At 37.7% G+C, this 18277-nt stretch overlaps 1 pseudogene; it reads left to right on the top strand.

Moving 5' to 3' along the window:
* Positions 1-3548: 3548 nt before the first annotated feature.
* The window catches only part of LOC111522017, a 121045-nt pseudogene continuing 106316 nt past the window's right edge, over positions 3549-18277 (top strand).

Here is an 18277-nt window from a genome sequence, read left to right as displayed (position 1 = left end):
AAATAGAGTTACAGTCTGGTAAGACAGACAGACACATAAAGTCATCGCAACACCAAACAATACAAAGACAGTAGGCAGGAAAAGAAACACTTTGATCTTCAAAACTCAAGAGTATAAGACATCTAACTTTTAAATTTTTTTGTAACATTTGAGTCTTGAATGTCATTTTAATTCATAAGAAGATTTAATTAATTCTAGGTAATGAATTAATTCTGAGTTTCCTAAATCAATTTGGCATTTAATCATTAAAATCAGGGTTTCTCTCTCTCCTCCTTGTCATAGTTAGGGTCTAGGTCATGTTTTCAACCATCAAACATTGGGATCCATGGAGATTGGTATTCCTTGTGGTCCTGATCCTAAATACATAGATCCTTCCACATTTGCCAGTGAGTTAGTGCCTAAACCCAGTCAAATACATATGACTATGTTACCAATGTTAGAATACAAAATCTAGTGAACTGGAGATTAAAGAAGAAATAATTAAAAAGTATAAATTTTATTTTGTACCAATATTTAATATTGGCTACCAAATATTCTCAAATACCTGTATTATATTAAATATTATATTTATATTAAATATTCTTATCAAATATTATAAATAATGTTTGATAAGAAAATATTCATGGAGATGATATAAATTGTCATATATTCATATGCATCATTTCAGAGTGAAAGGATATTTATATTTTAGAAACCTAAGTAAAAATGAGTCTGAAGACAGCACTGAAGGGAAGTTGAAAGAATGTGAATTCCAGCCCATCTTCATTCCTAACCATGTGACTCTCACAAAGTTATTTCCCTTCTCTGGCATCAGTTTCCCCATTCTTTATTGAGAAGGTTGAATTAGATAAATATTTCCGTCCTTGGCATTCAAATCTCATAGCATTTAGGAGACTGAAAAGGACTATTAGTGGCTGTAGGGAAAGAGACAGTGAAAGAGAGAGAAAGAGAGAGAGGGAGAGACAGAGAGAAAGAAGAGGAAGAAGGAGAAGGAGAAGGAGGAGGAGGAGGAGAAGAAGGAGGAGGAGGAGGAGGAGGAGGAGGAAAGAATGAGAATCAAAAGAAAAGTCTATGTAAGCTCACAGAAGGTAGGACATCTGCAGATGATTTGTTAACCTAGCTGAGATGATAGTTTTTAGTGAATAACACATATTTCGATATTACATATGGATGTTTCTTTGTATGAAGGCAAAGTTTTAATATTCAGAATACTATATACCCCACTACAGTGTGAATTTACAATTGTCAAGTAACATAGCTCATTATGATGATTTTAATTAGATATATATTTATCTATATCTGTGTTTTTTTCTCAATGTAAATATTATTGACAACAACTAAAATATGGAAGGAAAAGAAGTCACTTTTAGATTCTCTAATAAGAAGCATAAATATCAACATGTACCAATTTGAAATATTATTAGTAGTAATATTTCATAACATAATCATGCATCATTTCTAATGATTTACAATGGATGAAATTATGGAAACTTTATTCAATACCAATAAATGGTACTTATTGACCATACATGATTGGTCAATTTTAATATTATACAGGTATTTTGAGAATATTTGGTAGCCATAATTACCAATAATTCAGATGAATTCAGCTGAGATTAATGCAGATTTAATAAAATTATAAGTAGAAAATTTCTAGCTAAACTTGGCAAAAATGGCATTGGACAGGGATGCATAATATTATTGAAACTAATGTGAGTTCTCTGTTTATCTTAAGCAACACATCTATAATCTCATGCTGAAAGCAATGACCTTGGGGGTTTTCTGCAACTTAACCTTGGAAACAGACTATTGCTCATGCTCTAGTTGTCAATTTCTAAATCACACTCCCCCATGCCTTTGAGATTGACCACTTTTCAAACATCTCTGTTACATTTCATTTAGCCTGCTGTCAGTATCAAACGAGCCAAAACATGGAAAAAAAAAAAAAAAGGTATAAAATCTAGTTATGAGACATAGATTATACTGGCCAATTTTGTAAAAATACTCATTGTTTTGTTGAGGATAAGGAAAGCCAAGTATATTTTACCATTTCTCTTCTCAAGAAAAGCTAGTCATCTAACAAATTGATGCTGCAGATGGGAGCAGCCAGTTAACTGCCACACACAGGGCTGATTCTTCAGATATAAAAAATGTAAACATAAACTCTCCCTCCCACTCCCCACCCAAGGGTAACAATGTGAAAAGGGATTGTGTATTGCCATGTACATAGCAGATGTTGGACAATGATTAATTAAATGTGAATAAGTGGCATTGTAAATGTTACTTATCTCTCAATGAAACAAAATATAACACTTCAATGCTGACAAAAGTCATTTTGCTCTGATTTTGTGGGATTTATTTAGATAGCTGTCATTTGTTTTCTTTTTACTTTTTTCTCCTCTCCTCCCTCTTATTCCCCTTGGTGATTTAGGGTACTCTGTCACGGTCTCAGGTGTTTGTGTCTGTTGGGACCCGTGGCCACTCCAAGTCCGCTGTAGAGCAAACCAAATTGTTTCTGAGTGCCACAAGGGACATGCCTCTCTTAATAAAACAGCATCCTCCAAGGTTTCAGCTAAAAAGAGGCTGGGAAAGAATGGCTGGCTGACATAGCTGAATCTTTTCCCTCCAAAAATAGATATAGTCTCATTCATTTCCTGAAAAATAAAAAGGACTGTATTAGTCTGTTCTTGCACTGCTATAAAGGAACACCTGGAGCAGGTAATTCATAAAGAAAAGAGGTTTAATTGGTCCACAGTTCCACAGGCTGTTTAGGAGGCATGGCTGGGGAGGCCTTGGGAAACTTTCAATCACAGTGGAAGGCAAAGTAGAAGTAGGCACATCTTAACTGACCAGGACAGGAAGAAGAGAGAGTGGAGAGGGAGGAGCTACACATGTTTAAACAACCAGATCTTGTGAGAACTCACTCATTATCATGAGAACAGTAAGGGGGAACCTGCCCCAATGATCCAGTCACCTCCCACCAGGCCCCTTTTCCAGCACTGAGGATTACAACTCGACATGAGATTTGGATGGGGAGACAAGTTTGAAACCATACCATGGATGTAAGTGAATTGGTGGCCCATCCTTGCCCATGTATCTGTTAGTATGGGAACTGCCTATACACAAACACATTCTTTCAAAGGTAATATCCCCTGAGGGGCTGGTTCAAATTCCTTGGGCTGTGAAAGTAAGCAGATTGCCTCTGCCCTGTGGATCTCACTAAAGGTCTAAAGCCATATGGACGGACAAAAGAATGCTCTTAAGCAGAGATAGGTTAAAACATAGTAAATCCATAGAATGGATTACAATACAGCTATAAAAATTCACGAGGTAGAGGAATATGTATTGCTATGTGAAATAGTTAAGCTGTTAACTAATAGTCAACAGGCTTGTATTTTTCTTCTCTCTCTCATGATTTTCTATTCTCCTGATGACAAAAATGAGAGAGAAGGACTTTGGGAGTGCAGCCTGGACTTCTCACTTGAAAGAACCACTGACGGAGGTTCTGGAGAGTCTGGGTTGCTGTCCCCATAGAGCCTCTGCAGGCAATGGGAGGGGAGAATGAGAACTCAAGAGGCAAATATGAAACAAGCACAGTGGCCTCCAGCAGGCTCTTTCTTCACAAATGGAGACTGGCGGGTGCCCTCACTGGGCCTGGGTCCACATCAGCTACCACCTATGTGGGCACCATCAGTTCACCCAGAAGTAAGTGGTTCCTGAAGACTCACTGTTCTGACTGTCGATAATGGAGGCAGCAGCCCCCTGGCTCTGACACCTTGCCCCAAACTACTGATTGCAGTGGGCTAAGCAGGCTTGTGAAGTGTAATGAATCACAGTCTTCTTCTCTTCCCAAACACAACTTCAAAGTCCAAGTGGCAGGAGCCAAGAGCAACTCTGACCATTATTGCACATCTTTTAAGGATGAGGTCCAGCCCCTCTGCAGATAGGCTGTTAGAGGCCAGCTGGTCCTCTCTTGCGGACCCCCATCTTCTCCCATGTTGCACCTTCCTTACCTGACCATGGATTTAGCATGCCACTTCCAATGAACCAGGGCAACCTTTACAGAACGGAAGGGAATCAGAGTGTAATTTAAAGAAAGGGGAGACGTTGAGACCTAATATTGAACACATGTGTAATTTCAGAATTGGGACTGTTGAACAAAAGATGGGTTTGGCTTTCATTGCACTGTATTGAAGACATTGTTTTAAAAAAGATTCTGAGGAAAGCTTTTTTATTAGCTAGAGTGAGACCGGGACCATAAATCTGACTACCAGTGTTGAATGATCCAGAAACAGCTGCCCAGGAAAAGCCAGCTAAGAGGCCCACCCAGGGAAGAGGAAGGGAATTCACACATCTGGCAAAAGTGATTGAAGAAAGCAAGTGTCCCAGTCCAGAGATAGCAGCAGAAGATGACCATTGACTGATCTCTCAGTTTGGCACCTACACAGGGCTTGTGCCTTCATTCAGTCAAGGCCAGAGATACAGGAGTGGGAAAGCTGATTCTGCGTACTCAGGCAAGATTGTGGGGAGCGGAGGTGGGAACAACTGAACAACTTAGCAGGAGGAGAAGACTCAAGGTGACTGAAAGAGGCCTTGGCCATCAAAGGAAAGTCAAGACAGAGAAAGTGGCCAAGGTGGTTGTAGGAAGGAAAAGAGAAAGTGGCTACTAGAGCAAGAGAGTAAAAATGATATCAAATGGAGCCAAGAACTTGTAATTTTTTTTTCTCTTCTCCATTAATAAGAGCCTGAGCTATAAGAGTGAGATTTCAACATAAACCAGGAAGCACATAGAAATATGTCACACATGTGAGAACTTCTCCATCTCTGGAAAGGTCTGAGAAAAGGCCCACACCTTGAGCTCCAGGGAAGATGACCTAGGTCCCTTCACCTGTCCATGCCTCAGCCATGCAAGTAGAGTGAAGAATATGTGGAGGATAAAATCTGAGGAGAACAGGGATTTGAGCTTCCACATGAATTGCCGATGTTGCTTGCTATGTTTTCTTTCTGAATCTTAAATTTCTGTTTAGAAACTCTGTTAAAATCACTGTTGTATATTTCAGATATTCTAGTATTCCTGAGTAGTTGGGAAGGGTGGTTGGGGTGAGACAAAAATTTCTTTAATTCATGCAACTTCTTTTCTGGTGGGAGCATTTAAACTGATGACTCATAGACAAAGGTATTATGCAAGGATTTCCTCATGGGAATGCAATAAAAGGAATGAGTTTTCTTTAATTATGTACAAGAAGTATCAAAGGGGCATTTAAGAACCATGTAGCAATAGGATATGAACATTTGGAAGAAAGGGTAAAAATAAAAATACTCAAGCTAAGTCATTGCACACAATTATGTATTGAATACCTATTGGATGCTAGAACTATATTGGGTGCCAGTCATATAACATTGAACAAAGTGTGACCTTAAGCTCAAGGCATTCAGAGTCAGTGGAAAAGACAAGACTATAGAAGACAAATTTACCATACTTTATGGCAGGTTCTCTTTAAGTTAATGGTATATGGTAGTACAAAGGAAGAGGGTTCAAATCTATCTGCTTACTATGCCTTTCACAGTGATTTTAAAATAAAACAAGTAAAATTTCAGCAAGAAGTAGCAATTGAATAGATTTGATCATGCTAACTCTGAGATGCTTCTGACTTTTGACATCAGCCTAATGAATAAACTGCACTGGACATAACCTGTCCAGTCGATTCATGGTTCCTGTAGCATAAAGTAAACTTAAATACTCTTTTTTTGTTGACCAGGCGCAGGGGCTCATGCCTGTAATCCCAGCACTTTGGGAGGCTGAGGTGGGCAGATCACCTGAGGTCAGGAGTTCGAGACTAGCGTGCTTAACGTAGTGAAAACCTGTTTCTACTAAAAGTACAAAAAAATTGCCAGGCGTGGTGGCACACGCCTGTAATCCCAGCTACTTGGGAGGCTGAGGTAGGAGAATTGCTTGAACCTGGGAGGCGGAGGTTGCCAAGATCACGCCATTGCACTCCAGCTTGGGCAACAAGAGTGAAACTCTATTTCATAAATAAATAAATAAATAAATAAATAAATAAATAAATAAATAAATAAATAAATAAATACTTTTGTAGCTGCAGAAATGTATATCAGGTAAGTTTGTAAATGATACAATGGTTTTGTATGATTTAAAAAGATGTCTCCAAATATAGGCCACAGACTATCATTTTCCCACCCACACCCTACCTCCAGGAACCTGAAACAGATATTCCTTGAAACAGTTCATTTTATATCCATTTTGAAAACATCTATTATTATTTATTCATGATGGCTTGCCCCTTTTGCAGCTGAGTTGCTTGAAGCAAGAGAAGAATAAATGTTCTAACCCAGGTTTCAGGTTGAGTATGAACCTCAGCTCAGACTTGATTCTCTGTGTTTAACAGAACTGTCTTCTTAGACATCATCACCTCTTGCCAGAGCTTTAGAAACAAATGAATGACTTAGTCTCCTATTATTAAGTCCCTTTGGTTGCTTTGAATAATTCTCTAGAGCTTTCTTCTTTCTTCTGCTTCTTTCTTCACTAACATTTTAGAAGAAAATGCCATGGAAACAGGTTACTTTCATCATAGATAGTAATTTAAAACTTTAGAAAAATGGTTATTTCTCTGTATAAAACTCACGATGATTAATACATTCTTATACCAGTTCTCTCTGTTAAAACAACTTACTAGTCTGAATAGGCCTTTAGTCTAAGGATTATAAGAATATCTTAAACTCCTATTATAAATCTCAGGATGATAACAGAAGCCTAAGTACTATATTAACCTGCTTATTATTGTAATAAAGTAATACAAAAACTTACATCTAAAATCTAAAATATAAATCCACGTCCATCAGCAAGTAACACTGATCATTCTGGGGTTACAAAACGCCAATGCAGAGTGGTGGTACTCAGTCTCCCCTTATCCAGCATGCAGCATCACAGCATCACAGCAGATAAGATTTGGTAAAGATGGCATTCCATGACCATTGAAATAGAAATTCTCTAATGGCACCTAGAGATATTCAATCCATTAAAATATCACAACATCAAAATGGTCCAAATAATTATTAGTTTTTTTTCTACAACCCACAGGTTTCTCATGGGCTGAGCTCAGCAGTATTTGCCCTCACAAATTAGCAAACAGCGAGAAGCAACAATGATGCAAGAATCAACAAGAAAGAAAAAGAGTTTTTCTTTTTTGTTTTGTGCTGTTTCTTCTCTGTCACCCAGGCTGGAGTGCAGTGGCATGATCTCGGCTCACTGCAGCCTTGATTTCCCAGGCTCAAGCAATCCTCCCACCTCAGCCTCCCAAGTAGCTAGGACCACAGGCATGCACCACCACACCTGGCTAATTTTTTTATTTTTAAATAGAGATGGGGTTTTGCCATGTCACCCAACCTGGTCTCAAACTCCTGGACTCAAGTGATCCTCCTGCCTGGGCCTCCCCAAGTGCTGGGATTACAGGCATGAGCCACGGCACCCCCCACCCCTCCGCCAAAGAAATTTTTCAAAAGAAAGTGAGAGAATAAAAAGTTTTAATTAAACAATTTTCAAAGGCATATATCAGGCAATCATTATGACTGCTGGTATAATATGCTATTATATTGAAAAGATTAGGTATCAAATATATGCATCTCTGGTGCTATGCCAAATGCTGGGTGATTCCTTTCTTCAAATAAAGTAATAGATAACATAAGTTTTAAGACTTGTTTAGAACATCCGGTTATTTTATTACAGCATTTCTAAATATTTTTTGTGATAGCTAGCTTGCTAGATATATATAGATGATGAATCTCATTTCACAATCTCAGTTGTGCACAAAATGTGATATCATAATTTTATGATAATGATTTAACAGTTACTTTGAGCTATCATTTTACTAGACGATAGAAATTTGATGTAATTCTTAAGATTTTGTATAGTGTTGAGGCTACAGGGGGTAGAGGTATAGCCAGTGGTGTGCTGGTGGACAAGCACTGGGAGGGAAAAAAGCCCCCGATTACAGATATACATTAGAGATATTACAAGTTTGGGTCCAGATTATTGGACTAAAGTAAATATCACAATAAAGTTCATCACACACATTTTTTGGCTTCCCAATGCATATAAAACTTATGTTTACACTATACTACAGCCTACTAGGTGTGCAACAGCACTATGTCTAAAAAATGAATAGACTTTAATTTTAAAGTACTGTATTACTAAAAAAAAATACCAACGATCTGAATTTTCAGCAAATTGTAATATTTTTGCAATGTCTTATTCTAAGAAATTTCCACAGCCACCTCACGGTGGTAGTTCCTGAAGGTTATGGCGGCTGTGGAAATTTCTTAAAATAAGACAAAAATAAAGTTGGCTACTTCAGTTGACTCTTTTTTTCCAAACAAGCTTTCTCTGTAGCATGTGATGCTGCCTGCTAGCATTTTACTCACAGCAGACATTCCTTCAAAATTGGAGTTAATCCTCAAAGTCTGCCGTTGCTTTATCAACTACATTTATGTAATATTCTAAATCCTTTGCTGTCATTTCAACAGTATTCACAGCATCTTCACCAGTAGTAGATCTCATCTGAAGAAATCACTTTCTTCGCCTATATGTAAGAAGCAACTCTGTCCTTTTAAATTTTACCATGAGATGGTGACAGAATGAGACTGTCTCAAAAAAATGAAAATTTACCACGAGATGGCAGCAATTCAGTCACATCTTCAAGCTTTACTTCTAATTCTAGTTCTTTTACTATTTCTATCACATCTGCAGTTACTTTCTCCACTGGTATCCTGAACCACCACCTCCCCAAGTCACCCATGAGTTGGAATCAACTCCTTCCAAATTCCTATTAATGTTGACATTTTGACATCCATGAATCACAAAAGGTCTTAATGGTATATATAATGGTGAATCCTTCCCAGAAAGTTTTCCATTTAAGAGCGAACAGAGAAATCACTGTCTATGGCAGTTATAGTCTTAAAAAATATATTTTATATATTCTTAAATAATAAGACCTGAAAACTGAAATGACTCCTTGATCCATGGGATGCAGAATGGATGTTGCATTAGCAGGCATGAAAACAAAATTAATCTCCCTCTACATCTTCAGAGCTCTTGAGTGACTAGGAGCATTGTTAATGAGCAATAATATTTTGGAGGAAATCTTTGTTTTTTGAACAGTAGTCTCAACAGTGGGCTTAAAATATTTAGTAAAACATGCTTTAAGCATACATGCTATCACCCAGGCTTTATTTCTCCATTTATAGAGCACACACAGCATAGGTTTAGCATTTGTAAGGGCCCTAGAGTTTTCATAATGGTAAATAAGAATTGATTTTAACTTAAAGTCACCAGCTGCATCAGCCCCTAACAAGAGCGTCAGCCTATCTTTTGAAGCTTTGAAACTGGGCACTGTCTTCCCTCTCGGTGTAAAATTTCTAGATGGCAGCTTCTTCAAATAGAAGGCCATTTTGTCTACACTGAAAATCTGTTGTTTAGTGTAGCCACCTTCATCCATGATCTTAGCTAGATCTGCTGGATAACTTGCTACAGTTTCTACATCCATGCCACAGTCCTCTCAGTTATGCAAGAAACATTCTACTAGGTGTTAGGAGATTTTATGAGGCTAGCCCAGCCCTAGAATAATGAATATCAGCACTTGCTCCTTCACCTTGCACTCTTATGTTATGAAGATAGCTTCTTTCCTTAAAACTCATGAGCCAAACTCTGCTAGCTTCTGACTTTTCTTCTGCAGCATCCTCACCTCTTTCAGTCTTTAAAGAATTGAAGAGAAGAATTAGGGCCTTGCTCTGGATTAGGCTTTGGCTTAAGGGAGTGTTGTGGCTGGTTTGATCTTCTGTCCAGACCACTTGAACTTTCTCATTGTTGTTGTTTCTCCATATCAACCATAATAAGGCTGTTCTGCTTTATCATTCATGTGTTTACTGCAGTAGCACTTTTAATTTCCTTCCAGAACTTTTCCTTTTCATTCACAACTTGGCAAAATGGTGCAGAAGGCCTTGATTTTGGCCTATGTGGATTTTCAACATGCTTTTCTGCCTAAACTTAATTATTTCTAGGTTTTGATTTAAACTGAAAGATGTGTGACTCTTTCATTAGGCTGGTGCAAAAGTAATACAAAAGTATGAGGTTGGTGCAAAAGTAATGGCAAAACCGCCATTACTTTAGCACCAACCTAATACTTGAAGCTTTGAACACTTAGTGGCCATTGTATGGTTACTAACTGGCCTCATTTCAATATTGTTTGTCTCAGGGAATGGGGAGGCCCCAAGAGGGAGAGAGACAAGGAAGTGGCCATTTAGTGGAGCAGTTGAAATGCCCACAACATTTGGTGGAGCAACGGGAACACCTAAAACATTTATCAAAGTTCACCATCAAATATGAGTGCTGTTCATGTTACTCCAAAGTAATTGCAACAGTAACTGATCACAGATCACCATAAGAGATATGATTTACAAAAAGTTTAAAACATGGTGAGAATTACTGAAATGTGATGCAGAGACATGAAGTAAGCATATACTATTGGAAAAGTGGCACCAATAGATTTGCTGGACTTAGGGTTACTGCAAACCTTCACTTTGTATTAAAAAAATGCAATTATCTGTGAAGCTCAACAAATCAGTGTGCAATAAAATGAGATATTCCTACAGCAGTATTTGCCAATTTTCCTAGTGCAAATGCTTCTGTGAAGGCCAAATTAAAGGTGCAGAGTTGGAAGAGATGCACACAATCGGCTTCTGCAGGTCAATGTGAACCAGCTTCCACATGCCACTGGCACGTATCTGGTCCTAAGAGTCATCAATCATCCTATTTCCAGCATGGGCTTTGTCAGTAGGTCACTCCCACTTGAGACCTCTTCTGGTCTTCCACCTCTCTGTTAGTGCCACATTGTTTTCAGTTATGCAAGAAACATTCTACTAAGCATTGGGAGATTTTATGAGGCTGACTCAGCCCTAAGATCACAAAACAGACATTTTCTCTTTTCTAGCACTAGGATGGGAACTGAGGAGCTGATGGTTCTATGACTATCCCTCTCTGCTTTCAGATCCTCAGGCCCATTTGGGAGATCCATTGTCTTCCCAATGGGTCTTGGCTGAAGGCAGTGGGTCATAGAGGATGCCTGCCAATGTCTCAGCTCTTTTTGATTCCTTGATGGCTCCCTCTACCTGTCCTCTTATCTTAAACATCTTTTACTTAGTTTGAGCAAAGGTTAAAACAGATACTGCCTTATCATATATTCTTCCACATGTTTTCTTTTTGCCTGAAATCCTAGGTTTTTTATATTCTAAAGCCAGGAATTTTATCCCTTTATCAGTTGCATTTTTTCGTGATGATGCGTGTTTTAGATGCCTGATCTGGGAAAGGGTCATGGAATATGGGGATCTATAGAAACACAGGGGAAAATTATCTGTTAATATCTTAAAATATTTCTGTCACCTATTTCCTATTCTATTAAGCTTTGTTCTGGGCACCCTAAATAAATGAATATGATACACATATACATACACACACACAGAAAGAGAGAGAGAGAGAGAAAATGTTTATATATATACCAAGTTAATACGATCATTTATCCTTGGAGGTAATGCATTAAATTACTTCCTAATACAAGACTCTCTCTTTTCATTCACCTTACAGAGTGTTACTCTTCTTGGATTTAAATAAAAAATGTTAGAAGATTTAGTTAGGAAACAATCTATATTATTACTGGAGAAATGGTTTGAATTCAATGCTGAATCTAAATAATCATTTCAAAATATCTTCAACATCGGTAGTCATTAGAAAATGCAAATGAAACCCACAGTTAGATACTACTATACATCTATAAGATAAGAATAACAAGAAAGAAAACACACAGAAAACAGAGCATCAATTGCTGGTATAAATGCAGTGTACCTAAAACTCTTACACAGTACTGGTGGTAGTAATAGAAATGATACAGCCACTGTGAAAAACCATTTTGGTAGTTTCCTATAAAGTTAAATGTTCACTTACTCTATATGACTCACAAATCCCATGTCTAGGTATTGATCCCAGGAAATAAAAACTTATTTTCATGCAAAAATTTATACATCAATTTCTGGTGCCTTAATTATAATTACCAAAAATTGAAAATGACGCAGAAGTCCTTCAACTGGCAAAAGGATAAGTAAAAAATGTTATGGTCTTAAAAAGGAATACTATTCAGCAATAAAAAAGCAGTAAACTACTGCTAAATGCAACTATGTAGGTGAATCTCAAATACGTTATGCTAATTTAGTGAGGCCAAGCTCAAAAAAAACTACATAGTATATGGCTTCCTTTCTATGATATTCTCAAAGTGACAAAACTTTGCTTTATAGAAAATAGAGTAGTGGCCAGGCTTGGTGGGTCACGCCTATAATCCCAACACTTTGGGAGGCCGAGGTGGGCAGATTGCCTGAGCTCAGGGGTTCATGACCAGCCTTGGCAACATGGTGAAACCCCATTGCTACTAAAATACAAAAGTTAGCTGGGCATAGTGGCATGCACCTGTAGTCCTAGCTACTTGGGAGGCTGAGGTAGGAAAATTGCTTCAACCCCGGGAAGCAGAGGTTGCAGTGAGCCAAGATTGCACCACTGCATTCCAGCCTGGGTGACAGAGCGAGACTCCATCTCAAAAAAAAAAAAAAAAAAGAGTAGTGGTTGCTAGAGGCTAAGGATGGTGGTAGGGTGGGGTGTTGTTGATGTAAAGAATATATTGGGGTCATTAAAAAATAATATGTGCCAATGAGGTTATTCAAATCTTTAATTTTGGTGGTTGTTATATGATTTTATATATTTATCCAAACTCAAATAATTGTATTCTAATATAGGAGAATTTTACTGTATGTAAATCATACCTCAATACATAGGCAAAAGAGACTCCAAAGTGTATGGAGAATTAAATTCAGGAAGCTTCTACCTCACTATGGGCTGAAAAACAAAGGGAAAGTTAGAATTATTAAAATTTAGAAGATAGAAGAGAGCTCCAGAAAGCTAGAACTCAAATCTTTGCTGTAGAGAACAGCTGGCTGGTGCTCTGAAATCATGTGATGACATCTTCTCTAAGACTATAGGAAAAACCACACACTGGAATCAACTGTTACTCTTGAATGAAGTGCTGCTGGGATGATAGGATCAGGATCAAGAGGTAAGCAGGTAGGAGCCCTCCTCCAGGCATCTAGTTTTCCTCTAGCATTCCTAAAGATATGCTTTAGCAGCGTAACAGGGGGCCACCTGGCCATACAGAAAGGTGATTTTCACAGTGCCAGCCTCAGCCTCAGCCTCAGAAAATGGAGTATAAATGGGTAGGTTTGAAGCTGAGGGCCACATTTCCCATGGTCAATGGTGTCTATAACATTTTCAAAACAAAGACACTTGGGGGACGTACATGGAGCTGCTCCAAATTGGATAAGTTTTATGTCCTACAAAACCTGGATCTACCCTGGATGGTAGTTCCTGAGGTCTCCAGGAAAGAGAATGTACTAGTGTGAGAAGAAGGCCAGGGCCAAATCTTAGAAGTAGAATTAGTGGAGAAAAATGAGATAGACAGAAAAGGATAATTTAGGACATTAGGAAATGAACCAGCATTGTGATGCACTGTGAAATCAACTGGAGAGAGAGGACAGGATGGTGGGCAAGGGTAGGCCTTTGGAATGGGAAAATGAGTACCAATGCTCCTTCCCCTCAATGTGTCCACACCAACTGTTCTCTCTTTTTCTGCTGGGCTCCATAGCCAGACTTATGCACAGCCCTATATCTGATGAAGCCCTTCTGTGTATGCTGAGATTCCTGATCCTCCATCACAGAATAGAAAATGAGCATTTGGGAAATAAAGAAAAACTAATAATCTCTAAAATTCTTCCCAGGAAAAACCACCACCTCAAAAACATTTTCCCATGAAAGAGATTTCCATACTCAACCAGAGCTAGATTCTTGTTCACTCAGCAGCTGGACACTTTAAGCACTTGGAAAAGCCTGTTTACTGTAAAACAATTTTTTTTTTATTATTCAGAGAAGTGAAATGGACTGTACCAGATAAAACCCATTACACCACCTGCCTGTCTGATAAATTGTTTCCCAACAACAGCATCCACCGGCCTCTACTTCGGTGTCAATGTTAAACGTTAAGGTGAAGTTTGTTTCCTTCATGATTTTACTATTAGGGATCCTGAAGTGTTTGTGACCTACCTGGCCTCCCTTTTCCATGGACAGCCCCTAGGACACTATAGACACAAGGAAAAATAGAAAACTAGGAAACACCGTGCTGTTTTAGTAACAACTAAGCCAGTACCTGATGTCCCAACACAGGGAGTCTTTGACATGGTATTTGGAGCATATAATACTGACTTGAGACCAAAGGGAAGCCCCCTATTTTCCCTTTTAATATAAGTCTTAGATCCAGAAAGCTGAAAGGAAAATGACATCTTTGAAGGTTGAATATTGAAGGTGAAGGTTGGGGAAGAAAAAGAGAAGAAACAAAATACCAGGTGGAGCTTTCTTGAAGCAGACCTGACTAGATCTGTTCCCACATGAACACAGAGAGCACCAGCAGGGAGGGGGAAGTAGTTCTGAGTGCCTTCCTAATATTAAGATGGAGCTGATTTTAAAATGGAGTCACCCTAGCTCTCCTGTGCTCCTGTTTCCCTAACATTTCTAGCAAAACCTAGCCTGGTGAATATCAGGGTCTTGAGATAAGAGCCATAATAAGATGAGCAGCTCACCATACCTTAGGGGGAAGCCTAAAGGGGAAATGGTGAAGCTGACCTGCCACCTCATGAAATTCAGTGACAATCCCCTCTTCTAACAAAGCTAACGTCTTTTCTCAGTTAGGAAAAAATTGCTCTTGTGCAGCCTGGAGAGATTTACGGGAAGTCAGAGACTCTATCTTCGTAACAGCAAAGATTTTAATTTAGTGTCACATGGCATGGGTATTTATGTCAAAATAGAGACAACACCCATCATTCACTGGCTATACAACCAGTTGTAAGATCCTACCATATAAAATGTCTATGAGTAAGTTAATGTCAATTTGGAGGGGCATCAAGAAAATACTATTACACAGTGCTCAATTCTGTGCTCTGTCTCTTCCAAGTTAAATAAGGGAGTGGCCTGAGTGAATGCTCATAGGTGAGTGACTTTTCAAAGAATGTTTCCCTTAATAAGCATGCTCAGCATCTCAGGAGACAAATGTAGAGCTAAAGTGATCTTGTAAACTGAAGAATTAATAGAAGAGGTTTCCACAGGATAATTGCTATATAACACCCAAGAAAAGAGCTTTTGCACAAGTTTAAATAGGCAAAGGTTTGACAAAACATAGGTTGGATAGGAAAGTAGGACATGATGGGTGATGAGCTTGCTTCAAGTCTGCAACGAAGACCTGTCTGCAGTGTAAAACACAAGCACAACACTGAATGTATCAAAAACAAACAAAACAAAAAACACACAAAAGAATATGAGCCATTCTCTTGGGGGGGGAAATCAAAGCATTCTTGGCATACACTTACCAAATGAATGAGGCTTATAGAGAATACAGAGAGGGTTCAAAGAAGAGCAGCAAACATGGTTTAATTGGATATCACACCAGAAAGAAATATTTAAAAATCGAGGTTATTTTTCTGCTGGCAAAACATAAAACTTAGGAAATATTTTATAGTCATTCGATAGAAAAAGGGTCATCAGAGACTGGCAATAAGCAGTTCTCTTGCCCTACAGTTGACATAATCAAAGAAAATTGGCTTAAACTATAACAGTCTGAGAGAGATTTATAATTTCCTATCTACTCAGTCAAACTGGAAAAATTCACTCTCTATTTATGAAGTGCAATTATGCCTTGTGTGTGCTGAAGGCATGCCCTGGTCATATTATTCAAGTTCTTTTTTAAAGTCCAAGTCCTGTCATATTAGTATTTAACATAACACTACTCACAATTAAGCACTTAATATGGTATTTGGATGTTGTAGTAAACAACAAAGATTTTCCTGTCTTGTAGCCAGTGAATATTGGCCAGGTGTGGAATCTCATTCCCTGAAGCAATTCATTCTGGTTTTAGCTTACGAAACTTTAGGCTTCTTTGGATATTGATTTACAGAAAGAAGCCAAATAGAAAATTAGTTCCCATGTGAACGTGTCTGCTTTTACGATAAAGTACTTTGGGCTAGGCATAATTGTCAGGTTTTTATTTTTATGTGGTCATAGTCTATTATGCAAATTAATCTTTCAGGATCTAAGTTATACCAAGTACAATATTCTTGCATGCTATAGACATTAATTGTTATTTACAATGTGTCTATTATAAGTCTAATGTTGCTAAGTACAAAGTTATATATTTTGCCAATTTAAATGACTTTTAAAGATGTGCTTGTATGAGAATTCTTACACAGTATGTGAACTGAACTGGGATGGTCTTCCTGGCAATCTTGAAGAAGGGAATAAATTCCTGTGGTCTGCAACAGAGCCTAAGAAATTGTAGCATGTTGGTAGGGAGATAGAATAAGGAATGTTCATGTTAGTTCTGTGTTTGGCCTGTTAACACTAAAAATGATGGATGTGACTGATAATACAATGTAAGTGATAGATCATAGGTAGATAATAGATAGAAAGATTTTAGATATCTTCCAATCCAAACTCCATTTTTCAATGACAAGTAAGAGAGGTCCAGAGATGCCAAATTGCTGGTTTTGCTTGGGTTTGATTTCATAATTTCTTATTCGTTTTTGTAGTACGTGGTGTTTTCTGTCCTGATTTACTATTTTGTATGAGTAGACATTATCTTTTAATAATGCTAGGCAATATAGATGCATTAACTTCCTTGTAACTTTGCATCTTTTAACCAGGGTAAAATAATTTCTTTTAATTAGTAAGACAGTTCTAGTCTTAGGATTTGCTACTAAATTTCAATCAGAGAACAAGATGCTTTGAAAATTTATAATGGTGATTCTGACAGAATTTTAACTTCCTCGCCACTGAGTCTCTGCTATAAAACCATCCATGCAAAGAACATGGTTCATTTATCTACAATGTTATCAACATTGGCCTTAAATTAAATCTTCCTTCAATTTAACAAGATGCAACAATACAATGGCTATGATTTATTTGTGACATATATGACATAATCATAAAAACATCAGGTTACCAGAGCTAGCATTTTGCATTCTTGTAATTGTTTAAATGATTTTTCATTTGTCTTTTGTAAGAGGAAGTCAAAATAATTTCACATGACATCAATATGCATGGAATATAGTGTATGTAACAGTTACAGTCTTCTAAAATATTTCTTGTAACTAACAGTAATTTATTAAGTAATAAACCAGGAAGCTCATTAATGCAAAGCCATTAATTTTCTTCTTCTAATATTGTTATGGGAGAGATTCCATTTTAATTTCAACTATGAGTGGTTGATACAAGAGTGCAATTTTTACACCAGTAGTTAAACAATGATTATATTTTGTTTCTGTCAAATAATTCTCAGGGTTTAATAATTTTTGGAATGTTACTCAGCATTCTATTAATAATAATAATGCTCCAACAAATTACTGATTCTCATAATGCATCTGATGTGTGCCAGGTAAGGTGTGAGATTTTGGCAAAGAGCAAAGCACGTACTTCACCCTCAAGGTGCTTGTGTTTTAAGCAGAGACAAGCATAGACACAAGTAGGCACCATGAAGTTTATTAACTACAGTGATTGAAGTAGGATATTTATTATTTTGGGTCATATAAAGGTGTCATTCCATGTGGCCTCTTGACATGCTGGCCAGCTGGTCTTCATATTTTGATACCCAGCCTCCTCTAAGAAATATTCTTTGACCCTCTGCCCAACTCCAGTACTCCTACCATGATCACCCATGTATTATTATCTAGTCAGTACCATATATATATATAATATATATTTTATATGTAATATATATATATATTTGGAGTGCTCAATGACTGTTGGTGTAATTAATTATCTTAATTAACTTACTTTGGCTCAGAGGCAGGGCTTCAAACATTTATGTTGTAAATTTGGTTGAACCCCAGTTGAAAAGTGTGTTCCCACAAATTTGTGCTCACCAGAAAATGAAGTAGGTAGCAAAATAATATGAACTATCAATGAATAATGCCCCTTCCTGAGTCTTCAGACTACCTGCTGGCCCCTTCCACTCATAGGTAAAGAGAAAGTACAGAGGAAAACAAATATTTTTATATTATTTCACTTCTTAAGTTCAATGAAGCATCTTTTCCTGGTAGCCAGACACCCTACCCAAAGCCCCAAGGCAGA

This window comes from Piliocolobus tephrosceles, chromosome X (genome assembly GCF_002776525.5).
Source record: "Piliocolobus tephrosceles isolate RC106 chromosome X, ASM277652v3, whole genome shotgun sequence".
NCBI lineage: Eukaryota > Metazoa > Chordata > Mammalia > Primates > Cercopithecidae > Piliocolobus > Piliocolobus tephrosceles.
Note: the sequence above shows the minus strand (reverse complement) of the source record. Positions and strands in the feature narration are given on the sequence as shown.